This window comes from Armigeres subalbatus, chromosome 3 (assembly GCF_024139115.2).
Source record: "Armigeres subalbatus isolate Guangzhou_Male chromosome 3, GZ_Asu_2, whole genome shotgun sequence".
NCBI classification, from domain to species: domain Eukaryota; kingdom Metazoa; phylum Arthropoda; class Insecta; order Diptera; family Culicidae; genus Armigeres; species Armigeres subalbatus.
The window spans coordinates 312,923,187-312,950,753 of NC_085141.1; the positions used below are offsets into that span (position 1 = coordinate 312,923,187).

Here is a 27,567-nt window from a genome sequence, read left to right on the forward strand (position 1 = left end):
TTTCATTTTTCTTTTATCTACCTTCTTTCCAGCTTCTACTCCCTTTTTTGATTTACTATTTTTCTTCATCTTCTACCTCTTTTCCTTTTCCTATAGGTTCTTTTCCTCCTTTCCTATAGGTTCTTCTGATGAAGGCAACAGCAGCTTATCGAAACGCTAGGGTTGATCTTAAATGGCTGTTCTAGAACCTTTAGGGCCGATTTCTTCACCCCCGCTTAGTCGCTAACCCATGTTTAAGAGTATGGGTAAGAACAAGGCGGAGGTGAAGAAATTGGCTCTTAGTCTGAAAAGCCGAAACCGAAAATAGTCAAATCTTGATTTTCTTCATTAATTAGGCCGATACAAATATTTAAAAACTATTTTGTCTCCCCATCGGATTTTTTCGCCAAGAAATAATATTTTGAGAGGGCAACAAAATAAAATTCGGATAACTTTAAGGATTCTCAAGACATTCTCTAACAAATACGAGGAGTTTTTTGATTTTTTTTATTTTAATATTTTTTTTTATTATCCCATCCCCCGTGACCTTTCGGAGACCAGTAGGACAAACTGTTAATTAAATATTTGTAACGGCCTTATTTTGTCCTTCCCTCTTTAATTTTTTATTATCTTTCTTCGTTCGTCTTCCATTCCTATATTTTCCTATTTTTCATGTTTTAATTCATCAATATACTTCTTCTTTATATCCTTTTTCGTCCCTCCGTCCCGTGCTATAATAGATCCAATAGGGACTGTCCATATACCACGTGGACAGTTCAGGTGGAAGGGGAAGTGTGTAGATTGTCCACGGTCCATACAAATTTTTGAAAAATATATGAGCAAATGTCCACGCTTGGGAGGGGGTATCTAAATCTGACCAAAACTGGTCCACGTGGTATATGGACATCCCCATACCCAAGCAACACCTCTTGTTTCTCAGTGAGTATCAACAACTGTGGTGTGACTTACTAAAGGTCTGACTTATGCACAACGCGTCGTATTTGGAACTCCTTTGTGACACAAAAAGAGCAAGAGGTGGAGCCTATTTGCAACATCTTGTGGCTACAATGAAAATAAAAACTCAAAAACCAACCGGGAATCGAACCATGGACCTTGAGATTTGCAACCTGCTGCTTTAACCATCACACCAACAATTCTATTTGGAGATTCTGCTACAAGTGCACTACATAAACAACAAAGTCATTTGTAACTTCATTGTACCTTATACGGAACATGCAGGGGACTGTCAAAGATAAAATACTGCTCAGCTGAGCTCAAAGTGTTTTGCAACATATCAGAAACATTGTCGTAACAGCAATGAACCGAAGTGTTATTTAATTCTGCAACTTATCTGTTTTGTTTCTGATATGAAACACTTCGAATTTTAAACCACCCAAGAAGTCAGATGGGTAAAATATTGCGACGCCACTTAAACGGAAATGAAACATTGTGTTTTTCTGAAACTGGGAAGTGGCTTTAATGTGACTCGATGTATTGCCAGTGTCTTGAATGCAATTTATTAGGAACAAACACCTATTTGAAAGATGTTGCGCGTGCTGCTTGGGTAGCTGGTCGTAGTGGCACAACTTTCAACTTTTTTCGTATATTTTTCTTTTTGCCTTTCTTCTGTTTTCTTTCTTTCTCGTCTCTGCTTTCTTCTTTACTTACTTCTTATTTCTTCTCACTTATTTCGTTTTCAATATATTTAAACATTTCTATCACCTGTCTTCTTTTTTCGTTTTTCTTTCTAGTTCATATTTCTTATTTTTGTGCTTTGTTTTTCTTAAATTCTTAGCATACTGATTCTCTCTGTCCCAACTTTCTTCCTTTATTTGTTTTCTTTCTTCTTATTTCTTATATCTTATTTTTTCAAGTCTTACTTCTCAACACTTTTTTTATTACGGCAACATCGTTTCAAAAGGGTGAAACTGTTTTTGTATACAAGAGCTTTCCACGCCGCTAGTGAGCTAATTTGTGCCCACTCACGCAATTCAGCGCCATTGAATGAAAGAAGAGGACTCACTGCTTCCATCAGTGGTGTTGGATTGCGTGGTTGGGCTCTAAATAGTCCACCAGCGACGTGAGAAGCTCTTGTTTACAAAATCAGTTTCGCCCTTTTGAGATTGGTGTCGATTTAACAATTTTCTTACTTCTTTTTCCTTTCATTTTCCTTATTTTCTATCTTCCTTTTTATCGCGTTCGTGTTTTCTCTCTTTGTTCTTCTCTTCTCTTCCACTTTCATTCATATATTTCTATACTTCCTTCTAGCATCGCTCTTTTCTCTTCTTTATTATTACCTATTAGTTATTATTTTTTCATTTATCCAAACCTCCCAGAATCCAAGACTAAATTCACTCACATTTTCAAGAACATCGCCACTCAATACCGAAACAACGCACAACTGCCATTTTTGTAATTTCATGCAGGCTGCGAAGCATTCACAATCATTCACAAATATCAATTATCGAGCACTCCCACGCGAGCAGACTCGTTTGCAAATCCCTTCAATTTGTATTCCGCTTATCTTATGTAATGGTTCGCAATTAGCAATTAAAACACAGTTACTTTTGGTGCAATTATGCTCTACCCGAAAACAAAATGGCGGCAAAAACTCCGCGTTTGGTGGGTGGCGATTTGTTTTTGATTTTTCTTGTTTTAATTTCAAAGCCTTCATTCCATTTCTATGCTCCAAAAGCTTACTATCAAGTATCTGAACAGGATAAGATAAATTATTTCTACATTAATTACCTTTAACCCCCTTTAATTTATTGATATCTCGTGAGGTGGACGGATTTCGGTGCTGTACGGATTTCGGTCCCGCACGGTAGACGATGTCGAAAACGCGAGTAGATTTTAATTTGGATCCCAGGAGGCTTGCCTTAATTTTTTTTTACTTGCTTTTCTTCTGTTTTCTAGTTTTCGTTTATTCCTCTATTCAACTTTTTCTCTTCTTCTTTCTTCTTTTATTTTTCTCTCATCCACCTTCTTTTCTCTATTGCTTCTCCCCTTATTCTACTTTCTCATTCTTTTCGTCTAAATTACCTTTTTCTTTATCTGTCTTCTTCCTCCTTAGATTTATAACTCAACTCATCGTTTTTCATTTCTTCATGTTAAATGTCTTGCTCTCTCTTTTTCCAGACGTTTTTTTGTGTTCCTTTTATTCTCTCTCTTCCTGCTTATCTTGCATCTTATCTTCCCTTTTCTTCATTTTCTTTCTATTTTCTTTCAACCTAAACTGGCTACGCAGTCCTTAAATATTGAAACAAGATTTTTATTTGTCCAACGTTTCGTCACAGGGTTGGTGTTTTCTTCAGGGGAAAAATAATATTTTTGTTAAGAAAATTATTTTGAGCTTTTTAGTGGAATGTTTTCACCTGTCATAAGACGAGTTTATACAATCCCAAGTCGAGTCAAGTACGAGACACTGAAGACGGCCTTACTGTTGAGGTCGAAATACGTATCTGTCAAGATACAATTAAGTGGTGGAATTAAATGGGATTGTATAAACTCGTCTTATGACAGGTGAATTTTTTTTGTTCCTTTGAACCAACGGAACAAACATATTATATCTCCCCTGAATAAGACACCAACCCCATGTCGATTCGTTGGACGAATGGAAATCATGTTTCAATCTTTAAAGACAGTGTAGCCAGTATAAGTTGAAATAACAATACAGACGATCCTGCAACTTAACATTTTCTTCTTAATTCTCTTCACTTTTCCTTTGATTCTTCTACGAATCTTGTTTTTTTCTTCCTCCTTCTTTATTCCCTTCTTTTCCTTTTATCTGTTTTTCTTCTCCATCTTCATTCTTTGTCTTTCCCTGTTTTAGTTTTTTTCCACTTTATTCTTTTTTTCATTATTTTATTCTTATCTCTACTTCCTCCTTTCTTTCCTTTCTTTGTTGATCATGTTATTTATTACTAAATAATCTGATTGCCGGGAAGTTATGGATTATCTCCCAAATTCAAGCCTGCACGGTGGGCCTGGCCGTTTTGATACTTGTGTCATATTTATGATATGCTGCAAATATTAATGCAGACAAGAAAATGCTCGGGAATACAACCGACATTTCCAGGATGCTTTTCAATACCGGCTGTGCATGTGCTAAGTCAAGACAAGACAAGACAAGACTTTATTCTTTTTTTTACTATTTTATTCTTATCTCTACTTCCTCCTTTCTTTCATTTTTCTTCTTTCCAGCTACATCTTCTTGTTTTGTCTTTCTCTTCTTCTTCTATCTTCTATATAATAAAAATGAAATGGTCTGTGTTCGTATCCGCATAACTCAAAAACGGTTGGATGGATTTTCTTCATTCCTTCAGCAAGTATGTTGGTTATCCTTTCCGACGGGTTCATATGATATTTCCTCATGCGAAAACCACGGGAAAAGTTGAGAAAATAGTGAAAAACTGGAATCATGATTTGTATGGAAATTTCGCATGGAAGTTCACAACGCGCTTTAACGCCTACTATGCAGGACAACGTCTGCCGGGTCGACTAGTCTCCTTATAAATATTAATCTTTTTTCATCTATCTTTTTCCTACTTTAATTTTTCGTCGCTTTACTCCTCGTTCTTCCTGTTTTTTGCTACTAACATTTTCTTCCCATCCGTTTGACTCTTACTTATTTTTTTCGTACCTGTAACAATTTTCTTAAAAATTGAAACTTTTTATTTTTATTTTTAGTGTTTTCTTTTCTCTCAAATCTTGGTTCTACGTTTTTCAATATTGTCTTCTTCTTTCCTTTCTATTTATTTATATATTACAACTTCTTTTTTTTTATTTTCATTTCTTTTTTGTTTTTTTTTACATTCGTCGACTGATATCTCACTGTTCTTAGCTGGCTGTAGAACAGTTTTTCGCAAAGGGCAACTGTTGTGTAACTGTTAAGTGGTCGTACAATGATTACGAAAGAATTTTTTCTGGGTTTTTCGACCCCCATTCCCCCTGTAAGATTTTTCTCAAACAAATGATTTTAATTTATATGGTGCGTAAGAAAACGACAAACTCCCCTCCTCCCATAAGTGCTTACGTAATATGTTTACGGCCCCTAATATACCCGTGTAAATTATGGACTAGTGAGGGTTCCACCCGAGTAGCACATGTCAGACAAAATTGGTTACAAACTAAATTCAGTCACATCTGTGTTGCGGTAAATTATGTGGAACATGTGTGCTGCTAGGGCAGTCCCACCGGCAGCTGAATCTTTTTTCGCAGAATCTCATCCAAACACCTTCCATGGAAAACTTATATATGTGTATCGAACTTAAACTTCTATCCTATTTTTTTTTTATTATTTTACTTTCCATTCCCTTTTATCACTTTTATTATTTTCTAATGATATCCTTCTTTCCCTTTCTTTTGTTTTCCTTTTCTATCTCTGCTTTCTTTTTTATTTCTCATTTTCCTCAATTTACTTTCAACTTCGATCTTATTTCTATTTTTGTTCTTCTTTCTCCATACTCCTCTTCCTCTTTTTATTCATATATTTTGTTCCTTTTTCTTCCTACTTGTTTTTTTTCCTTTTTTAGATTTAATTCTTTCTTATTTTTTCATTCATTTTACTTCTTATATTTTTCTATATACACTTCCTTTCCTCTTCTCTTCTTCTTCTTTTACACTTGGCTTTTTTTCTTCCTTCCTTCTTTTATTCGGATTATCTACTCACAGTTCTCTTTCTTTCACATATATTTTATTTTATTTTCTCCCTTTTTCAACTATCGTTTACCTTTTTCTAATTATTTTTCCTTTCTGGTTGCATTTTATTTCTTACTATTTCATTTCCCTATTTTCAATCTTATTTCCTCTTTTCCCTTTTATTCATTCTTTGAGATATAATATAGCTTCAAACAGATTTTTTCTTCTTTTTATAGCTTCTAATATTTTTCTTGTTGTTATATTGAATCTTATCTTTTCTGTATTGTGTCATTTTCTTTCTTAATTATTTCCTTTCCAATCATTATAATTTTCATCGCTTTTATTTCGTTTTTGTTATCATTCTTTGAATCTTTTTGAATCTTAAACCTTTCTTCATTCCTACTTTTTATCTTTTACGTTTTTTTGCTTATTTTACCTGTCTCTATGTTACAGTTTCTTCGTTTTTCTTTCTTCACTATTTTTTCTTCCCTCTTTATTTTTAGTTGCTTCCATTTTCATTTCTACCATCTTTCTTTTTCCATCACTCTTGTATTATCATTTCCTTTCCTTTTCTCTACACTCCCTTCCTTCCTTTTGCATTTTTTCTTATCTTCCTGCTTTTTTCTTTCATTTGTTTTCTTTTCGCCTCGCTCTTACTTTTTATTTCTTCTTTGTCCCTTCTGTTGTCATCTTACCTCTTAATTCGGCTTTTCTTTATCCTTTTTATTCTTGTTTTCTTTTATTTCTCTTCATTCACTCATTTTATTTCTTATTTTTTGTGCATTTTTTGCATAACTTTTCAAAAGGACCTAAGTAATTTTTCTTTCATGAATTAATTTGAATAGCGCAATCAACAGAACAACATAAAAGCCATTGATTGCAATATTCAAATTCATTCATGAAAAAAATGTTATTTAGAGCCTTTTGAAAAGTAAAGCGAGATTTCATTTGATTTTTATTCATATTTTTTTTCTTTTATTCGTTAATTCATTTTTTTGTATTTTTTTTTATTTTGTTTTTTTTTTATGTTTTCTCTATTTTACTTCTTCTTGTGTTTAATTGCCTTTCTCGTATTTTTTTAAATTTTTATCTTTTTGTTTTTCTTTATTTTCAAGACTCACTTTCTTCTTAACAGTATTTTTTTTTTCATTTTTTCAATTTTTTTCAATTATCCTTATTTATCTTCCGTTATTCTTTATCTTCTATTGTTCAATCCTTATACCCTTTTCTTCATTTTTCCTGCTTCTCTAACAGCTTCTTCTCTTTTGCATTGCTTTCTTCTTCCTTATTTAAGCTTTTTGATTTGTTTTTAAATTATTATAATCGTCTCGTTTCCTTTCATATTGTTCCTTCTCATTTTTTCCGCTTTCTTCATTTCCTCTCTTTCTCTTTATTCCATTTTTTTTGTTATTTTATGTTGATTGTATTAGTAAAACATAGTGATCGTTTTATGTTTAATTTTTGCATTGTAATCCTTTCTTTGCTTGATTTCTTCTATTTTCGTGACTTTTATTTCTTACTATTTCATTTCCCTATTTTCAATCATATTTTCTCTTTTCCCTTTTATTCATTCTTTGAGATATAATATAGCTTCAAACAGATTTTTTTCCTCTTATTTTTCTCCTATCTTTTATTTTTTTCTTTTTATAGCTTCTTATATTTTCCTTGTTGTTGTATTAATTCGTTTCCTTTCTGTATTGTGTCATTTTCTTTCTTTATCATTTCCTTCCCATTCATTATTATTACCTCCGCTATTATTCTATTTTTATTATCTTTCTTTGAATGTTATGAAAACTCATATGTGAATATGTACGTTATGTGGAAGATATTGATTTGAAAAATGTATTGCAGGTAACCACTTCGATGGGACTCGAATCCATGACCCCACAGTAGGCTAGACTGGTGCTTTAACCAACTAAACTACGAAGGACCTCATCAGTACAGTTGCTGATGAATAATGTGTATATCCGCCACACATTCTAAATACTCTCGCTCCTCTAATGTGGACGTGGTGGCTTGAGAAATGGATTGCGAGTGATTTGACTATGCGTCCAATTTGTGAATCTCGAGCTCGTTCAGTAGCCGCTAGGTTGCGAAGGCCGACAGAGATGCTTCGTAGCTTAGTTGGTTAAAGCACCAGTCTAGCGTACTGTAGGGTCATGGGTTCGAGTCCCATCGAAGGGAGAGTGGTTACCTCCAATACATTTTCCAAATCAATATCTTCCACATAACGTACATATCCACATATGAGTTTTCATAACATTATAAATTAACGTCCAAGGCGGGTGGTTTAATTCCCGGAAAAAGGCAATTAACTTTGATTGATCTTTCTTTGAATATTTTTTTCTGCTTTCTTCCTTCTCCTTTATCTTATACTTTTCTTTATTTCTTCTTCTTTTACTTTTTTCTGTTTATTTTATCTTGTTTCTATGTTACAGTTTCTTCTTTTTTTCTTTTTTCATTATTTTTTCTTCCGTCTTTATTTCTGGTAGCTTCTATTTTATTTTCTACCATATTTCTTCAACCATCACTCTTGTATTATCATTCTCTTTCCTTTTCTCTACACTCTCTTCCTTCCTTCTGCATTTTTCCTTCTTCTTGTTTTCTTTTCGCCTCGCTCTTACTTTACATTTCTTCCTTCTCCTTTTTGTTGTCATCGCATTTCTTATTTCAGCATTTCTTTATCCTTTTTATTCTTTCATTTTTCTTCATTCACTCATTTTATTTCTTAGTTTTTTGAGCATTTCTTTTAATTTTTTATCGTTTTCCTTTTTTTGTATTTTTTTATTTTTGTTTTCTCTGTTTTACTTCTTGCGTTTATTTTTTTTTCAATTTTTACCTTTTTGTTTTTCTTCCCACTCAAGACTCACTATTGAAAATCTTGCTTTCGGTCCTCTTCGCATTTTTCAAGTTTTGGGAGTGTTCACTTCAGGAACCGTGTTCGGTTTATGTTGCTGAGCTGGCAGCAATTAACTTCGCTTTGGGGATAATTTCCGATCAGCCCGTAGACCATTATTTCATCTTCTCGGATAGTCTTAGTTCTATCGAGGCACTCCGGTCGATGAAACCTGTTAAGCACGCATCTTACTTTCTTACAAATATAAGAGAGCAGATGCGTGATTTGGTCGAAAGATCATTCAAGATTACCTTTGTATGGGTCCCATCCCATTGCCTAATCTATGGCAATGAGAAGGCGGACTCGCTAGCAAAGGTGGGCGCACAGGAAGGTGAAGTTTATGATAGACAAATCTCGAACAACGAGTTTTTCCCATTAGTCCGTCAGAGTACTCTTCAAAATTGGCAAATGATTTGGTCACACAATGAACTTGGACGGTGGCTCTTTTCCATAGTTCCTAAAGTTTCTGCGCGAGCGTGGTTCAGAGGTGAGGACTTAAGCCGAGGCTTCATTCGCACGATGTCGAGACTTATGTCCAATCACTATTCACTAAACGCACACCTCTATAGAATAAACCTGGTTGATAGCAACCTATGTAGGTGTGGAGCCGGTTACGATGACATCGATCACGTAGTTTGGTATTGCTCGGAAAACGACGCCTCCAGAGAGCAACTATTGGATACCCTTGTGGCCCGAGGTAAACAACCCTACAGGGAAGTAAGAAGTGTTTTGGGGGATCGCGATGTGGTATATATGCAGGCTATCTATGTCTTTCTTTGCTCGTCTGACATCAAAGTCTAATATTTCTTTTTTTTTCTTTCCAAGTTTTTTTTCTTGTCTTTGTCTTATTGTTCCGTGTACCATGAAGCTCTGGCCATCCGGAAGATGCTCCCTGACGAACCACAACTGGAGCACGACGCTACGCTACAACGTTTTTGACGTCAAATACCCGGATGAGCAGCTGAAAAAACCCAAAACCAAAATCCCAACCCTGTCCATCCTGAAATTACGCAATCTAACCTTGAGTCACCACGAGTATCTTGGTCAATGTCCCTTTCCCCTTACTAAAGCCTGTCCACGTTAAATGTCGGACACCCATCTTCTAACGCGGTTTTTGAACATTTTTACAAACTACGGAGACAATCCATTTACATGACAACTGAATCCGTAGAGATGCTTTCAGCATGTTTAGCTTACGTCTAAATTGATGAAATGGCGATAAATCGATTGAGCATTATCGAACTGTCCGAAATATAACGTGGACAGGCTTTAACTGTTAATAATAATGATATAGTTTTTAAATATCATAAAGAGTCTCGGCTCCGTTAAGTGTTATACACGCCTGAGCCTGTCAAATAAATGCAATAGATAAAAAAAAAAAAGTTTTGGGAGTGATTGACATCTAGGGGTTTCGACACACTGGACCTTGACCTGCCTTCCAATACAGCGTTCATAATTAATGGATCTATATGCTTACCATGGCATGGAATATCTTGTATACCCGAGAAATTGTTTTTTCTCGTCTGAAAATATCCAAGACCGAAAATCAAACCCGTTTATTCCGATTTATGGTAACACAATCTTTTCGATTGAATTTTTTTAATGAATACTCCGCCGTTCCTAAATATTGGAGTTTACTTTATTCCATTATATGCACCTGGTGCTTTTCCCATTTATCTACAAACCAAACTACATTCATGAAAAACTAATTATTATAGAGTATATATTGAATAGAAAAAAATTCGAGCGCATTCAACAACATTACAAGCTACAAAAGTAAGATAAGTTTCATCTCGCATTGAAACCAGAAACAAAGTTCTATTTCGAATGACTAAATCCGGTGAAATAAAATTGAAATCGAAAAAAAAAACTATTTCTCATCATCCGTTCGAATAGGACTTCTCCTGGTGCACTCGGTTGGAGCTTCGAGTGTAGAGGCTGCAGATGATAGCAGCAAATGTTCTACCCAATGTTAACCATCGTTTGCGCATACAAATATGTTGATGATTACCCCGAGGGCACTGATGAAATGCAATGCCGGTGAGTAATGAAATATGCATCAGAATAGATGGGATGTGGTGAAACTAGAAGGCCTTCGGTGAAATTCAGCTGGTGCGGCTAACTGGAAGGAGTTTTCAACCACTGAATATTACATTGAACCAACAATTTCACATCGTATTTCCATCATTCCTCATTCCCTGCAGTACCAAGAACATAAATTCACTCAATGTGCTCGAAGCCACACATTGATTTTGAAGCCATAGAAATTCCCATTGCATTGCTTCTCAACTACGAAAATACTGTTGCAATAACGCCAATCCCAACAGTCTGTTGTTTCTCATAAATTATCGAGAATCTTATGATTCTTCATCTCGAAAACTTTTTCCATCAACCAACCAGCATATGTAGGTGAGAAAAAATATCATTCCTATAATTACCCCAAGAGTCCAGCATCACGTTCCAATAATTCTTTGTAACCCCACGGCACTGTGCCATACCATGCCGTTTTCCGCCATAGTGACAACAAGGTGGCATTACATCCAGTTAGGGATCCAGTTTGCAGTTCTTTCTCTACATTTAACAGAAGATGGCCACCTACACAATTGCACATATATAGCATCACTAGCGCGCCTCGGACCAGCAGCTGTGACCCAAGTTATACAGCTCATGGTGATTTTAGCCCGATATGATGAGTCACGTACAGCGTGGTAACATTTACAAAGTTCCTCTCACAGCAGGAACTCTGTGGTGTGAGCTTCCGGGCTGGCGACGCCGGAGTAGTTCAGTCTGAAGAACAACTGTGGGTACTTTAACTAGTTACTTGCCGGATGGCACCTTATGGGGGGCTCGTCGAACGGTGCAGGGATGCTGGATTCTTTGCCATTTCAGTCACACTTGTTTGTAGCACCATAGGGTGATCAGAATTCTACGTAAGCGGATATTATAGATATGGATAGAATTCGTTCATATGAGACATTTGATCATAAATGAAGAACATTTCCTACACATCGACATAAATTTATTCTGTCGATAGAGCCGATAGAGCTTTTTTCTTTGCTTTGAAATTGAAACCCCTCCCTGGGACCTGGCCCCATTGAGGTGAACGTGCCCCTGTAGCCGACGTTCTGATAAGATTTTCCATATAAAAAATAAAGACCTTATATTAAAATTTGTATAAAATTTGACAATAATAAATCGGATGTAGTATTTCTGTAGAAACATTTACAAACTGATAATTTTTGGGAGTTCTAATTCAGTGACTATTAGAAAAACCTTCTGAAAACGCTCAATGCAAGGTACTGTGCATAAAGATAATTAAATTGCGTTTAATAAAGTTTTTCATTGAGCATGTTTCACTTAAATGAATGATTGTGTTTTCTTAAAGTACGTACATTTGGTACTAAAACCTGGGGCAAGTTTATCACACCAGGTCACACCCACATGATCATTCAAGCAGCACTTCTTGTCATTTCCTGCTAAGCGATTCGGTAGCTCCAAGCTGAGAAGGAAAAAACACTATCAAACCGTTGATGATTAATGGCCACAACGTTGTACCGTATGAAAGGACCGGTCTGTCCCATAAACTTGGCAATGAATCGCAACATGATCCAGCTGTGTCACATTAAAGATATTCCTTTTTTTTTCTTCTTGCCTAGATGGCAATGTGACGACAAAAACACTCCTTCAGAGGAATCGGTCCGTTATTGTAACATTGTTGGCGAAACAAAGGAGCTTGTTTGTACAAACAAATTCTTGAGTTCATTTTTCCGCTTTCTTTCAACTTTCATGTCAGATTGTGCTGCGTTGTCATCGTTCATAAGAAGAGGAAAAACTGAAGCAATACCGGTTGAATCGAGCACACACACCGAAGAGGAACGCTTCTATACCATTTGAAGCATCGTACATCGAGCTGCTTTTGAGGCTACCCAACCCATAGTTTTTCCAGCACTTGTTCTTGCCATCAAATGCACACACGATGACGACGGCGGAAACTGCACCACCTTTACCGCAAGCCACTTTTCTCCGGAGATTGCTGTATGGATGGAACCTTTTCTATTCCGTTTCGACTCAACCTCCTGCACCCAATTGCAACGATGCTGGGCTGTGTGTATGACGCGGAGCTTAGAAATAACGAACCTGCATCCACTGCACAGGGTTTAGGATGTGGAACCATGGGCTCCCATTGATATTGGGAGTAGGAACTAGACAGGCTTTCCCGGGAACCAGGAAATGATGCTGCGATTGTTTTCGTTCTTTTTTTTTTCTTGCCATTCTCTCTGTTCAGCCACCCATTCACCTCATCACTGCTAGGTGCGGTCGGTGGTAGGTGCCTACTCGAAGAGGAGGCGCCCTCCATTCTGGAGGGCACAATAATAGTCTGAAGATGACGAAGCGTAATTTGCGTCACGGTGGCACCCTGTTCTGTGGCCCACACTCGGCAGGTGGTTGATCACCAGGTTTGATGACGCCCAAAATGCACCATGGTAAAGATTTAAAAAAGATTTCTTGGACTTTTCAAACTATTGAACACGATATATCTTCTGTTAATTTATTGATTCGCGTTTTTTTAGGCCGATTGTAGGACATAGAGGGATTTCATTCTGCATTTGGGCAGATTATGTACTTTTTATTCCTGTTCGGATGTGCCACTGCAACCAATTATGTATGAGATCTATTGTAGCGTTATCCATATCCTTTGTGTATAAGTGCATGTCGAATTTCTCCATTACTATTGCAGCAATGCAGTATTGGTTTCGATTCATTTCATTTCATTTATTTATTTAGTCTACTTCTAAACAACAGATAACACTGAATCAACAATTTGACGCCACAATACACGGTTCGAGGCCGCATCTCTCCATCCTCGGATACGCCCCACGCTCGCCAAGTCGTTCTGCACCTGGTCTGCCCATCTCGCTCGCTGCGCTCCACGCCGTCTCGTACCTGCCGGATCGGAAGCGAACACCATCTTTGCAGGGTTGCTGTCCGGCATTCTTGCAACATGTCCTGCCCATCGTACCCTTCCGGCTTTAGCTACCTTCTGGATACTGGGTTCGCCGTAGAGTTGGGCGAGCTCATGGTTCATTCTTCGCCGCCACACATCGCCAAAGATGGTCCTAAGCACCCGTCTCTCGAATACTCCGAGTGCTTGCAAGTCCTTCTCGAGCATTGTTCATGTTTCATGTCCGTAGAGGACAACCGGTCTTATTAGCGTCTTGTACATGACACATTTGGTGCGGTGGCGAATCTTTTTTGACCGCAGTTTCTTCTGGAGCCCGTAGTAGACCCGAATTCCACAGATGATGCGCCTTCGTATTTCACGACTAACATTGTTATCAGCCGTTAGCAAGGATCCGAGGTAGACGAATTCGTAGGTATGGAATGCGATCGATTTTTGCAATGAAATCTGGGTTGTAACTGCACGCGCGAGCATGACTTTGCCATCATTGCCAACATTGTACTGCTAAGCCCCGCCCTTTCAATGACTGTCACCAAAGTGTATGTTTATAATCTGCATTGCGATGCTCGGGTATATTATGTTTGACGTTCGTAATGTTATTTTCTACATTGATTGCAATGCCGCACTCTAGATCATTTTTTGCCGGATCATATTTGGTTTCTACACAACTCGCCCCATTATTGTATTTTTACAATTTTCCAAAATACCACTTAAAACTTATAAATTCTTTGTATATACACATGATTCTGTTTTTACACGGTTTTTTTTTTCGCTCGTATTTTAAATCGTGTGACTGCAACATGTTTCAAAAAATCCTGAATAAATCAAAGAAAAATTACATGATAATTAATATAATTGAGGATGAGTGCAAAATTGAGAAAATGAAAATGGTGTAAAAACAGAATCCAGTGTTTAAACATAACAGAGCCCAAGACGAATCGATTGGCGAAAACCTTGCAAATCGGTCATCCCGTTCGTGAGATATATTGTCTCCAAGGAAATGAATGTGACCGCTATCCAAGAAGTCCAATGGTCTAGATCTGGAGAACGTGAATGAGATAAGAAAGAAGAAGGAAGGAAGAAGGGAAATGAAAACCCTGATTTAATGCACCTAGTAGTGACAGTGCCTTTCTCGCATGTAGGACTCTACGACACTACCCATAATTCTATTACCCATAATGCCATTACCCCGAAGGCCACTACCCCGAACGCCACAACCCCGAGTGAGTCACTACCCCGAATGCCATTACCCCTAATGAGACACTACTCCGAATGAGCCAGTACCCCGAATTAGTCATTATTTCAAGTTTATACTTCATTTCAATGAAAAAAAATTTTACTCAACAAAAGTTTATTCATAATTTATATAATTGGAACTGAAATTGTTTCAATGCAGTATGGAACTAAGTATTCTTACTTCGTAAGATCCCGTTCCACTTCGTATGGCACTCTAACCTGAATAGCAGGGGGAGATTATGCAGCACGTTTTCATGCACAATGCAGAGAGTTGAAGGCAATTGCGGTCCACGTCAGCATGGCTACTAGGGCAACAAGGTAGAAGTTGTTCCTTGGTCGCTGTAGTAAAAGCAACGGATTCTGGATGAAGCGTGGTCAAAATCTCAGAATCGACGAGGGGGTGAATGGGTGAGTGAGTGAGTGAGTGATTAAGTGAGTGAGTAAGAGTGAGTGAGCGAGCCAGTAAGAGTAATCGAGTAAGAGTGAGTGAGTAAGAGTGAGCGAGAAAGAGAGCGAATGATTGAGAGTAAATGAGTGAGTAAAAGTGGATGAGTGAGTGAGAGTAGTTAAGTAAGAGTGGGTGAATGAGTAATAATTAGTGAGACAGAGGAAGTGAGTGAGTAAGGGAGTTTGTGTATGAGAGTGAGAGAAAGGGAGATCTTGCTTGTCTTCGGGAAGTTGCGTTGACTTAAAGAATGCATCATCTCGTTTCGCCTTCTATCGATCAGACGTTACTTTTAAAAAGGCAATATTTCCTCTGTGTGCCTTATCGAGCTATAAGCACGTTCATTAAAAGGAGGTATTATCTTCTCTATCTGCCTTACACCGGGCAAACCCGTCCTTTTAAAGAAGGCATCATCTCCTCTGTCTGCCTTATACCGTGCAAACGCGTTCATTCAAACAAAGCATAATTTCCTCTGTGTGCCTTATACCGGACAAACACGTCCATTCAAAGAAGGCATCCTCTCCTCTGTCTGTCTTACACCGGGCAAACCCGTCCATTTAAAGAAGGCATCATCTCCTCTGTCTGCCTTATACCGGCCAAACGCGTCTATTTAAAGAAGGCATCATCTCCTCTGTCTGCCTTATACCGGGCTAACTCGTTCATTTAAACAAAACATCATCTCCTCTGTTTACCTTATACCGGGAAAACGCGAAATGGTTACTTGAAATCCGGGAAGGGGCACCTAACATAGCTCTGGTCCTCACAAGTTCCAATACTCACGCTTCCACGGGTCTTCCGATGACAATTGACCGCCAGCTAAAGGTTGCGTACTTAGCTGGTAGTGTAGCCTTAGCACTGTTGTCCTTCTGACATCAGCTGGAGTGAGAGGGTGCGTCCTGTTGGGTTTTCCTAGGATGTGGTGGGGTTCGACATTGGGCTCTGTTGAACTTCTATAAAAAGCCGCATGTGTCCCCAAGCAGGCCCTATCAAAGTGACCGTGTGCCGCTCAAAGCGCACTAGCCTAGTCCTGGTGTTGGGTGGGACTTTAAACAAATTTGACCCGACTGACCGAGCGTCTGTTCACCAAGGAGGGGCGGCGCCAACAGCGTTCTGGCATCCAGCGGCTGAGTGTGAAATGCTATTCCCCGGAAGCTATACCTAAGATGGCAGCCCCATACCGGTGGATAGGGAACCTTGCGCCAACAACCTACTGTTCCCGAAACATCAATTTGTTCGAGAATCGAGAAATACGGACTGATTTTACGGCGACGACTCTTAGCGCGAAACAACGGACACGAATAGGAACATGGAACGTTTTAACCCTAGCCCAGCAGCGGTAAATTGGCACAACTTGCCAATGAGGCACGCCGCATGAAGCTTGAGATCCTGGGACTGAGTGAAGTCCGTTGGCCAAACTTTGGAGAACACAGAACGCCGTCGGGACAAGTTCTGCTATACTCTGGTTTACGAGGTGAACACGCTCCCCGGCATCGCGGAGTTGGCTTCCTACTAAGCGCTCAGGCACACTCTGCACTTATGAAGTGGGAACCTTTAACTGAAAGGATAATCGTTGCCAGATTTAGAACACGGGTCCGAAACCTTACTATAACCCAATGTTATGCGCCAACCGATGCTGCCGACCTGCAAGACAAAGAGAACTTCTACAGTCAATTCAATGCCGTCGTAGATAGAATTCCGAAGGGTGATATCAAGATCTGTTTGGGCGACTTCAATGCGAAAATCGGATCCGACAACTCGAACCATGAGCGCATTATGGGACGCCATGGTCTCGGAGAAATGAGCGAAAACGGAGAGCTGTTCGCAGAATTTTGTGGTAATAACGACATGGTGATCGGGGGTTCGCTCTTCCCTCATCGACCGGTTCACAAGGTCTCCCGTGACGGCTTTACAGAAAATCAAATCGACCACATCTGCATCAGCCGAAAATGGAAACGGAGCCTTCTTGATGTACGGAATAAACGTAGTGCCAATATCGCATCTGATCATACCCTCCTCATCGGCGAAATACGCCTGCACATTGCGCGGATTCGTCGGCAGGAGGAAAGAGTTGGACGACGATTCAACACACGCCGACTGGAAGATGCCACGGTGAAACGGTCCTTCGTTGAAGAACTGGAGACGCGTGCTGCAGATATTCCGGAAGGTGGCAGCGTGGAAGACCAATGGACCGCCATCAAGAATGCCTTCATCGCCACCAGCGAGAACAATCTGGGCGAACTACGCACCCAGAGAAAACAATGGATCACCGATGACACCTGGAGAAAGATAGAGGAGCGAAGAGAAGCCAAAGCCGCGATAGAGCGATCGAAAACCAGAGGAGCCAAAGTCTTAGCCCGTCAACGATACGCGGCTCTTGAGAAGGAAGTAAAACGCTCATGTCGACGGGACAAGCGAGCGTGGGCAGACTCTGGCCGACGAAGGAGAGAGAGCCGCCGCAACCGGGGACATTCGCCTCCTCTACGATATCTCACGACGCTTAAGCGGGGCGAAGATGAATGCAACGATGCCTGTGAAAGACGCGAATGATCAGTTATTGACCGACCCAACTGACCAGCTGAAACGCTGGTTCGAGCCCATCGGACAACTTTTTCAAGTGCCAGCCAGGCCATCACCACCTCGGCATGATCTGCCGACGTATAACACGCGTCAATACCGAAGCTCCATCACTGCTAGAGATTCAAACAGTCATCCAAAGCATGAAATCGAATAAAGCCCCAGGGGTCGACCGCATATCAGCCGAGATACTCAAAGCTGACCCCATGACATCCGCTCAACTACTGCATCGTTTATTTCGTAATATCTGGGACACCGCAACTTTCCCGGTCGACTGGATGCAAGGTATCTTAGTGAAGGTGCCCAAAAAGGGTGACCTGACTGTATGCGATAACTGGCGAGGCATTATGTTGCTGTGTACCGTTCTCAAAGTTCTGTACAAAATTATCCTAGCCCGGATTCAGGAGAAGATCGATGCGACTCTCCGGCGGCAGCAAGCCGGATTCCGTGCCGGAAGATCCTGTGTGGACCATATTGTCACGCTCCGCATCATTCTGGAGAAGGTCAACGAATTCCAAGAGTCCCTTTACTTGGTATTCATTGACTACGAAAAAGCTTTCGACCGTCTCAATCACGAGAATATGTGGGGCGCCCTGAGACGCAAGGGAGTTCCTGAGAAAATCATCGGCACAGTACGAGGCCTTCTCGTGTAGAGTGCTGCACAATGGGGTCTTGTCCGACCCTATCCGGGTCGTAGCTGGTGTGAAGCAAGGATGTATTCTATCACCGTTACTGTTCCTCATCGTAATCGACGAGATTCTGGTAGATGCGATTGACCGTGAACCAAACCGTGGGCTGTTATGGCAGCCTATAACCATGGAGTACCTAAATGACTTCGAATTGGCGGATGATGTTGCACTCCTCGCGCAACGGCGCTCTGATATGCAGAGTAAGCTCAACGACCTTGCCGAGCGCTCCTCCTCGGCAGGTTTAGTCATCAACGTCAACAAAACCAAATCGTTGGATATAAACACGGTGACTCCTTCCAGTTTCACAGTAGCCGGGCAACCAGTGGAGAATGTTGAAAGCTTCCAATATCTTGGTAGCCAAATGGCGTCAGACGGCGGTACCAAGATCGACATAGGCGCGCGGATCAAGAAAGCAAAGGCTGCCTTTGCGAGTTTAAGAAATATCTGGAAAAACAGGCAGATAAGTGAACGCACCAAAATACGAATTTTCAACTCTAACGTGAAATCAACGGCTGCAGGTGTTCATTAACAGATGCCTGCGGTATATAATTCGGACCTGGTGGCCTCACAACTGGATCTCAAACAACGAGCTCCATCGTCGTTGTCCCCAGAGGCCGATAGCAACAGAAATTCGGGATCGGAAGTGGGGCTGGGTCGGCCACACTCTACGTAGGGGCGGAAACGAAATCTGTAAACAAGCATTAGACTGGAACCCAGCGGGACATCGCAGCAGAGGCAGACCCAGAGGCCTCATGGCGGAGAAGCCTCAATAAAGAAATAAAAGAAGTCGACCGAAATCTAACCTGGCAAAAGGTTAAAGCGATAGCCGGGCAACGCTTATTATGGAGATCTTTCAAGTCGGCCCTTTGCACCACCGGAGGTGTACATGATCCATAAGTAAGTGAGTAAAGGAAAACGCGTTCTGTTGGAAAAAAGGATCTCTTACTCCATTTCGTAGAATAGTACTTTTCCAGGCCATAATGACAGGAATGACAATTAAAGCTAATTAGAAGAAAAATCAAAACTGTTGGTTAAACTGGTTGGTCAAAAACTGTTGCGATTCATCGATATATGTTGGTTTTAACATAATAATAGAATACTATAGATTCTAAATGTTTTCGGGGTAATGGATTTCGAGGTAGTGTCCCATTCGGAGTGATGACTTTCGGGGTACTGGCATTCGGGGTAGTGGGGTGGAGCCCGCATGTAGACATAACACCAGCTTTGTATAGTTCGATACACCAATCTATTTATGACTTTTAAACGCAATGGTCGACCGTTATCAACTTCAATAGTAAGCAACTAGACTTTACCTAAAAGAAGAAGAAAATGAAAAAGGAAAAAGGAAAAAAGTAGAAGGAATATGGAAAAAGAAGTAGCAAAAAATAAAAAGGAAGAAGAACGAAAAGATGGAAGAAGATGGAAAAAATAAAAAAATAAAAATAAAATGGAATAAGAGAGAAGTAAGAAAGAAAAGATATAAAAGAGAAGAAAAAATTAAAAACTAAGAAGGAAAATGGAAGAAGAAAGAAGGAAGGAAGATAGAAGAAGAAAGAAGAATGATCAAATAAAGAAGAAGAATGAAGTAATAAGGAAAAAAAAGAAGAAAAAAAGGAAAATGGTAGAATTGATTTCTCACATCTTACTGTTAATTACTTCTACTCATTTCTCATTTCTCCCTTATTCACTTATCTTTTTTCACTTCTTACTGCAAGTAACCAATAAGCACAACAATTCGCCAAACAGGCCATATAGTGCTACTTTAATACTTTAAGCGTAGCAAGCTACAATGAAAGCAAGACGTCTTTTTCCCATTTGTCATAGAATAAATAATTTGAAAAATTTAGAAAATATATGAATATATGGTGGTGTATAACTAAAATATTACCTCTAATAGTGCATTTTTTACTGCAAGGTGTGTCAAGTTATTTTTAAGAATAAATCATGATGGTGTGGTAAAGGGTATCATCGTACCGTCCCTTAAAGTTAAAAACATTCATTTAAAAGAATTAATATTTCGACATTCGATTCTATGCTTATCTCATAATTAGTCTTGCAAAATTTCGTGGTTGTATGACATTCGCCAGAATATTTGCCAGAATATTTTTTGCCAGAATCAATTTGCTACAATGAACCATTTCCCAGAAAGCCGCTTGACAGAATGCACCATTTTCCAAAAAGACGTTCTTCATAACCACCTCTTTTTTTTTGGATTTGGAATAAAGTCGTTTGCCACTTCATTTTTTGATATATGGCCGGGATTCTGCCAAATCACACCAAGCGCCAACAAAAAATCACCTATCCTTTAGCAGATTTAATTTATTAAATATCGTATTGGATTTGAATATCTTACAACATATGTGTGGATGAATTGATATGAAATGATTTCCGTTTTACTTTTACGATCAAAATATCACATCACAACCGAAAGGCTATCATTTAACTCCAAAAACGAGCTGTTTATAGAAGTCTCGGAGACCCATGATGTTATATACCAAACGACTCAGCTTGTCTGTCTGTCAGTCCGTGTGTATGTGTGTGTGTGCACAAAAACCGAAAAACATTAGCCACTTTTCCAAATAGTAATTCTTAACCGATTTTCATTCTACGGAGGACAAACCCTAGTTGATCACTTTTGAATATAATCATGATCGGTCATTGCGTTCAAAAGTTATGAAGAAAATGGTTTGTATGTATATAAGCTTGGTTGTTTGATTCGCTATACAGCGTTTTCAAGAGCCGTAATGTAGGTAATTATTTATTATGTGTATCGCACCAAGGCGAAACCAAACGATTGGATCGAGATAGGCATCGCTACCGCTAGGTGAATTAATATGTTTATTTTTACGAATTGGGCGGAATTTGCGGTTTCACAACACTTCTAGAACTGATGATTTTGATTTCCTCATACAATTTTTAAAGCTATGAAAAAACCACAAATTCTCTCAAATTTCTCAGTTCCAAAATATGCAGAGAAATACTTGGCCCTTCCTCTGTCAAACCCAGAGATAAATTGATCCCCCATTTTCCCCCAATCCACCAATGTATTTACTCCGTTTTGTAGCCAAAACGTGCATTTTTTAATGCTCTAAAACTTTGTATAAGGCGTCACTTCGCTAAAAGTTAAAGCTGAAAAGTTACAATCAAAAAAGCAAAGTGCCTCAAAATTGAATATGGAAAAAGTTTCTAGAACATCGTATAATGTGGTATTATAAGATACAGATCTCTCTCTCTCTCTCTCTCTCTCTCTCTCTCTCTCTCATATTGGCATTACATCCCCACACTGAGACAGAGCCGCCTCGCAGCTTAGTGATCATTAAGCACTTCCACAGTTATTAACTGCGAGGTTTCTAAGCCAGGTTACCATTTTTGCATTAGTATATCATGAGGCTAACACGATGATACTTTTATGCCCAGGAAAGTCGAGACAATTTCCAATCCGAAAACTGTCTAGACCGGCACCAGGAATCGAACCCAGCCACCCTCAGCATGGTCTTGCTTTGTAGCCACGCGTCTTACCGCACGGCTAAGGAGGGCCCCATAAGATACAGATACAGAAGTTAAAACAAATATCTCAAATTGTAGTAGAACCACTCTACTGCAACAAACTTCAAAATAAAGCTTAAATAATAAGCTTTGACTTTGCTGAAGACACTTTGTTCCTAAAATATCATATTTAAGGTGAAAATATTTTTTTCCTCCTAATTTCCTGGTGTGGCCCATCGTGCATTGTGATATTCATAACTTTTTTTTGATAAAATTTTGTTCTTAGTAGCCATTATCTTTCAACTGGTGTCACTAGATATTATCATAATATGATTCACAAAATGTCTGGCACTGAATTGCCCAAAAGTAGGCAATTAGGGTGGCTGAGCCAGTAATAGTGGTGTACTAGTAATAGTGGAAACTCGATATTCGCTAGATGTAGTGCATTTTAATATTTACAAATAACTTCATAACATAGCGCTTGCTGAAAAAAGGTGAATATGTGCGAAAAAGTTTACAAATTTTCCGGAAAAACATCTAAAAACATATTTTTTCCTTAACTTTTTGGTTCCCATGCACCAATAATAGTGAGGCGTTCCTATAATAGTGAATCCCATAAGAAACCAATGGGATTCACTATTATAGGAACAGAAGTTAGCTAGTGCTACTATTACTTGTCCATGTACCAGATAATGGAGGAAGCGATTTTGAAAAAAAAAAATATTTTGAAGTATCAACAATATTTTCCTGAAAAGTAGATAAGAACAGCTTTCTGTCAATATATTTACATCACAGGAAATATATTCCTATCAATAGATATGAATTAAACAATTTGGACCTGTCACTAATACCACTATTACCGGTACACCGACCCTACACAAAATATGTTGTTTCTTGTACAGCTGAAAATTTCCACAGGTCGTAATAGGTCTCCAGATTGTAACCAACAATCAGAAATTTTCGTTTTTGTCTGAACAAGATTATTTTTCAATAACATGAAACTAAGCCTATTGCAGATCAAGATGAAAATTTTATCAAAATAAGTTATGAATTATCACAATGTGTTGAAATTGTGTTCAGTTTTAGTTATGTTCTTCTGGTCTGGAAGGGATTGCCTGGATTAAGGCAATGATGGATGATGTTCCTTCTTTAATTAAGGTTTAAGGCAATTGTGGGTGTGTTGCATTATTTGAAAGCAAGCGTTTTTCCATATTAAGCCAATGGTGGATGTGATTCCTTCTTTCAAAGTAGCCGTTAGATCAGAATAAGGTAATGGTGGGTGTGATCCCTTCATTTAAAATAAACGTTTTCCCAGATTATGACAGTTTGCACGTTTTCCCGGAATAAGGCAGTGGTGGATATGATTCCTTCTTTAGAAGTAGAGTTTTGTCTAGGATACGGCATTGTTGAATGTGAGCTCTTCTTTGGAAGTTTTCCAGTTTGTCCAGAATAACTCACTTGTAGTTATAATTCCTTCAATGAAAGCAAACAGCTGTCAAGTACGAGTTAAAGTAATTTATCCTTTTACAGAAAGCATGCGTTTGCTTGGTAAGAAATGATATCTTCCATTCTTTATGACCTGAGATGTAACGAGCTAAAGTTTCAAAGGCAATTCTATATAATAAATTTGAAATGTTCTGTGTTCGTATCCGCATAAATCAAAAACGGATGGATAGTTTTCTTCATTTCTTCAGCAGATACGTTCGTTATTGTTTCCGACGGGTTTATATGAAATTTCCTCATGCAAAAATTACGAGTGCGGTTGAGTACATCGTAAAAAAACTAAAATTAACATTTGTATGTCACAATGCGTATTTTCGCAGGCAAACATATTTTTGCATATAAACAATAAAGACGGATCCATAAAAAAATGAAAAATGATCCATAAATGAATCATTTGTTTGAGAAACTGCATAAGTCCATTTTACACTATTTCGAGAAAACAACAAAAAACTATTTTTGAACAAATTTGTACCGATTCTTTCGATTTCTTCGATACAGATCAATATTTTTTTGGTAAAACTCAACACCCTGGGGCATTTTTTGTGCAAAAAATGTAAGCAGTACTCCACAATTGCTCTTCAAAGTACGTGGACATATGTAGTTTCTCAAACAAACGAAAAAATTTTCATACATTCCTTTCGTATTTTTTGCCAGAATACGTATTTTTGAACGAGGATTCAGAATATATAAAAATCTCATTTTGGCCAAAAATGTTACATATGCAGTTTCTCAAACAAACGGTTCAAATAACATGTTAATTTTCCATAAAACGCTACCATAAATCCATAAATAGTTCAGGAGATTCCATAAAGCATATTTTTTCGATCCATAACTAAGCTAAAATTTAGCAATTAATAGGGAAATATGTTTCATTAACATGGAAATTTGTTTGAAAATTTGAAATTTAATTTGGAAAATGATCCATAAAAAATATATTTTGATCCATAAAACTTCAAATTTGCATTTTTTAATCGTGATGATGAGCCATAATTTCAGTAATATGATCCATAATTTTAGTCATATGAACCATAATTCTGGCCATTCGATTCATAACGTAGTTCAAATGATCCATAGTTTTGGTGATATCATCCATAAATTTTGCTAAATGATCCATAGATTTTAAAAAATGTGTGGATCAATTAATATAGTTTCATTGGCCTCCTTTCCAAGCATTACGGATCACATTATCAAAATTATGGATAATATACCAAAATGATGGATCATATTACTGAAATTATGAATCATCATCAGTATTAAAATTGCGCAAATTTGAAATTTTATGCATCCAAATATAGTTTTTATGGATCATTTTTCAAAGTTCTATGGATCATAAAATTATTCTTTATGGAATCTCCTGAACTATTTTATGGATTTATGGTAGCGTTTTATGGAAGACTCAGATGTTATTTATGGATCGTTTTTCTTTTTTTTATGGATCATTTTTGCACATTGAACGGTGCAAAGTAAGGGCTGCCCATTTTCGCCTACTACGCTGGACAACGTCTGCCGGGTTGACTAGTGATAACTATACAGTCGCCTCTCCACATCTCGATATTGAAGGGACTATCGAGATAGGGAGAGATCGAGGAATGGAAGTAAAATTGGAATGGCTACTAGATCCAAAAAAAGCTCGTTGCTATGAAAAACAACAACAAAACAAATCTCGTTTCCTGTTGTTGATGTCTTTGTTATTGTCCAAAGACGGTCTAGTAGCCTAAAAATTTTAACATATCGACATAAGGAGAGTGAATCCTGAACAAAATATGATCAGAACACATCGAGATAGAGAGATATCGAGATAGGGAGGTTTTTGAGATGTAGACGCCCAAATGTATGTATAGATTGAAGGGACTGAGGAAACCATCGACATAGGGAGAGATATCGAGATACAGAACATCGAGATGTAGAGAGTCGATTGCAATTCAATTTTCGAAATGAATTCTGCGTCAGGATTGAAGCAAAGCAATATGATATCCATTCGTAACACTTTTTTTGTTTTAGGAAAATATGAATGTATTTTTTTTGTTGATAGATGGCATGCATTTTTTTTGGAAAATTTCCATTACCATTACATTATGTTGAAGCTGACACGTGAGTACCTGAGCAAGAAAAAGAAATAAAGAAGAATAGAAAAGACAGAAGAAAAAAGTAATCATTTAAACTTTATCTGAACCAAAATTTATAGAAAATTATTTAAGCTCTTTTAGCGGAATGTCTTCACCTGTCATAAAACGAGTTTAGTACAATTAAATCCCTCGCGTTTTATAATATTTACAGATACGTATTCCGACCTTAACTGCACGAGACACTGAAGACGGCCTTACAGTTGGTCGAAATACACATATGTAAAAATTGCAAAACGTGATGGAATTGAATGGAATAGTACTAAACTGCCGCTAATCGCAAGTCGAGCACATCTATATATGGACGCCCATATACAGATGTGCTCGACTTGCGGTTAGCGGCAGTAAACTAGTCTTATGATGGGTCAGGGGTAAAATTTTAAAAAAATTAACGAAATAATCTTAGACCAAACAACATGTTATGAGTAAAGAACTGATCCTGATGCCTGATCCATCATTTATTTTCCCAAAAACTTCAGTTCCGTATCTTCATCAGGGATGTTAATATATACAATCAGACACCTTTGAAAATGTCTACCCAATCGATCGTTTAGTCTTGTCAACTTTCAAGTCGGGTTCATGTCGTCAAATAAAAATGTAAATCCGAGGGCCATATCTGGTAGTTGAAAGCTATTTAGCTAATCAGTCTAAACAGAATTGCAGTGTCTTAGTCAAAAGTCAGGGCTTTGACATCAACTATCACATAGCAAATATTCAACGCGTTAAATCATTTGTCTGTGATAGTTCTGAATAATTGAATTGAATTGTCTTTATTTGAGAGTGAATAGGATTATGAAACTTCTTATCATCTGTATGTAACCAACAGTTTATTATTAACACTTACTGAGTAGAAACCATTCCAGATACCTGAACATTCAGTGTATTATGTTGTTCATACTGCGATGTGGTAAGGGGCTATAGGCTCTTGTATGCTTATGCGTTGTATGCCCTCTTCAAGGGCCCATTTACCGAACATCCCTTTCCCTCCAATGTACATACCTTTCCACTTTTGTTCACTTTTTCTTCCGTCAGGTTTGCGATGAAATACTCTAACTCAGTGACTGAGTAAAATTGTATTGCCATCTCTTTTCTTCCCACGGAAATTTTATTCAGTTTCCGTCAAAAGCAGGATTACTCATAGTTTTGAGTTGTCCTGCTTTTGACGGAAATTGAGTAAAATTTCCGTGGGATAGAAAGAGCTCTCTCAATACAATTTTACTCAGTCACTGAGTAGGTGAAAGTTAGCGTGAAGAGGATGTGAATGCGATGGCACAAATATCCCGAATTAAGGTGAACGTGCCTCCGAAGTCGACGTTGATAATATCCAATCCGTTGTTGGTTAGATGCGGTTCACAGTAGAACAGCTACTGAAGAACGTAATTTCACTTGGATGCGCATTCATTTCTCGCAATGAAACGAACCACTCATGTTGCTCGTGTCGAGTGACGAAACCGACATAGGAAAAAAATCCAAATCAGAGGGAAGCGACTCTTTTGACCAAACCACGAGTCTTTCGGTACCCCAAAACTCCCAATTGAGCCTCCCAAATAAAAGATAGATTGGAAAAAAAGAATGACTCTTCTCATCTCACGCCACTCGATTCGTGAAATAAGCCCAATTAATCCTATTTCAGCTTTACAGAACGCAACAGGAAACAACTTCCATACAGCGGTCTATGATAACTGCTAACTAATGGAACTTGTCTTATGCTAATGCTCGTTTAAATATTTTCCCCATGAAAACTAATTACAGTGTAGATTTAATTTGAATTAAATTAGATTTAAATTAAGATCTTCACTGAAACAAAAGGCAGCTCAGCACAAAAGTGCTGTTAATTTGAGCGAACGTGTTTAACGGACCCTTACTAAGACTAAAATAAAATAAATAAAATACCTCTCATTCGTGATAGGCTTTGAGAACAAATATGATGAGAAGCATCATAACTGGGTATGAATTTAAGTCTACGATATTTCTACTAAAAACCTGAATTGCATACCATAGTATAAACATTACGCCCATCACCCGTTCGCAGTTAT

General features: G+C 38.2%; 1 protein-coding gene across 2 annotated transcripts in view; it reads right to left on the minus strand.

Annotated features, from left to right (window-relative positions):
• Positions 1-27,567, minus strand: part of LOC134225324 (low-density lipoprotein receptor-related protein 1) — a 701,179-nt gene that overhangs the window by 548,635 nt on the left and 124,977 nt on the right. The gene's annotated exons all lie outside the window — the stretch shown is intronic.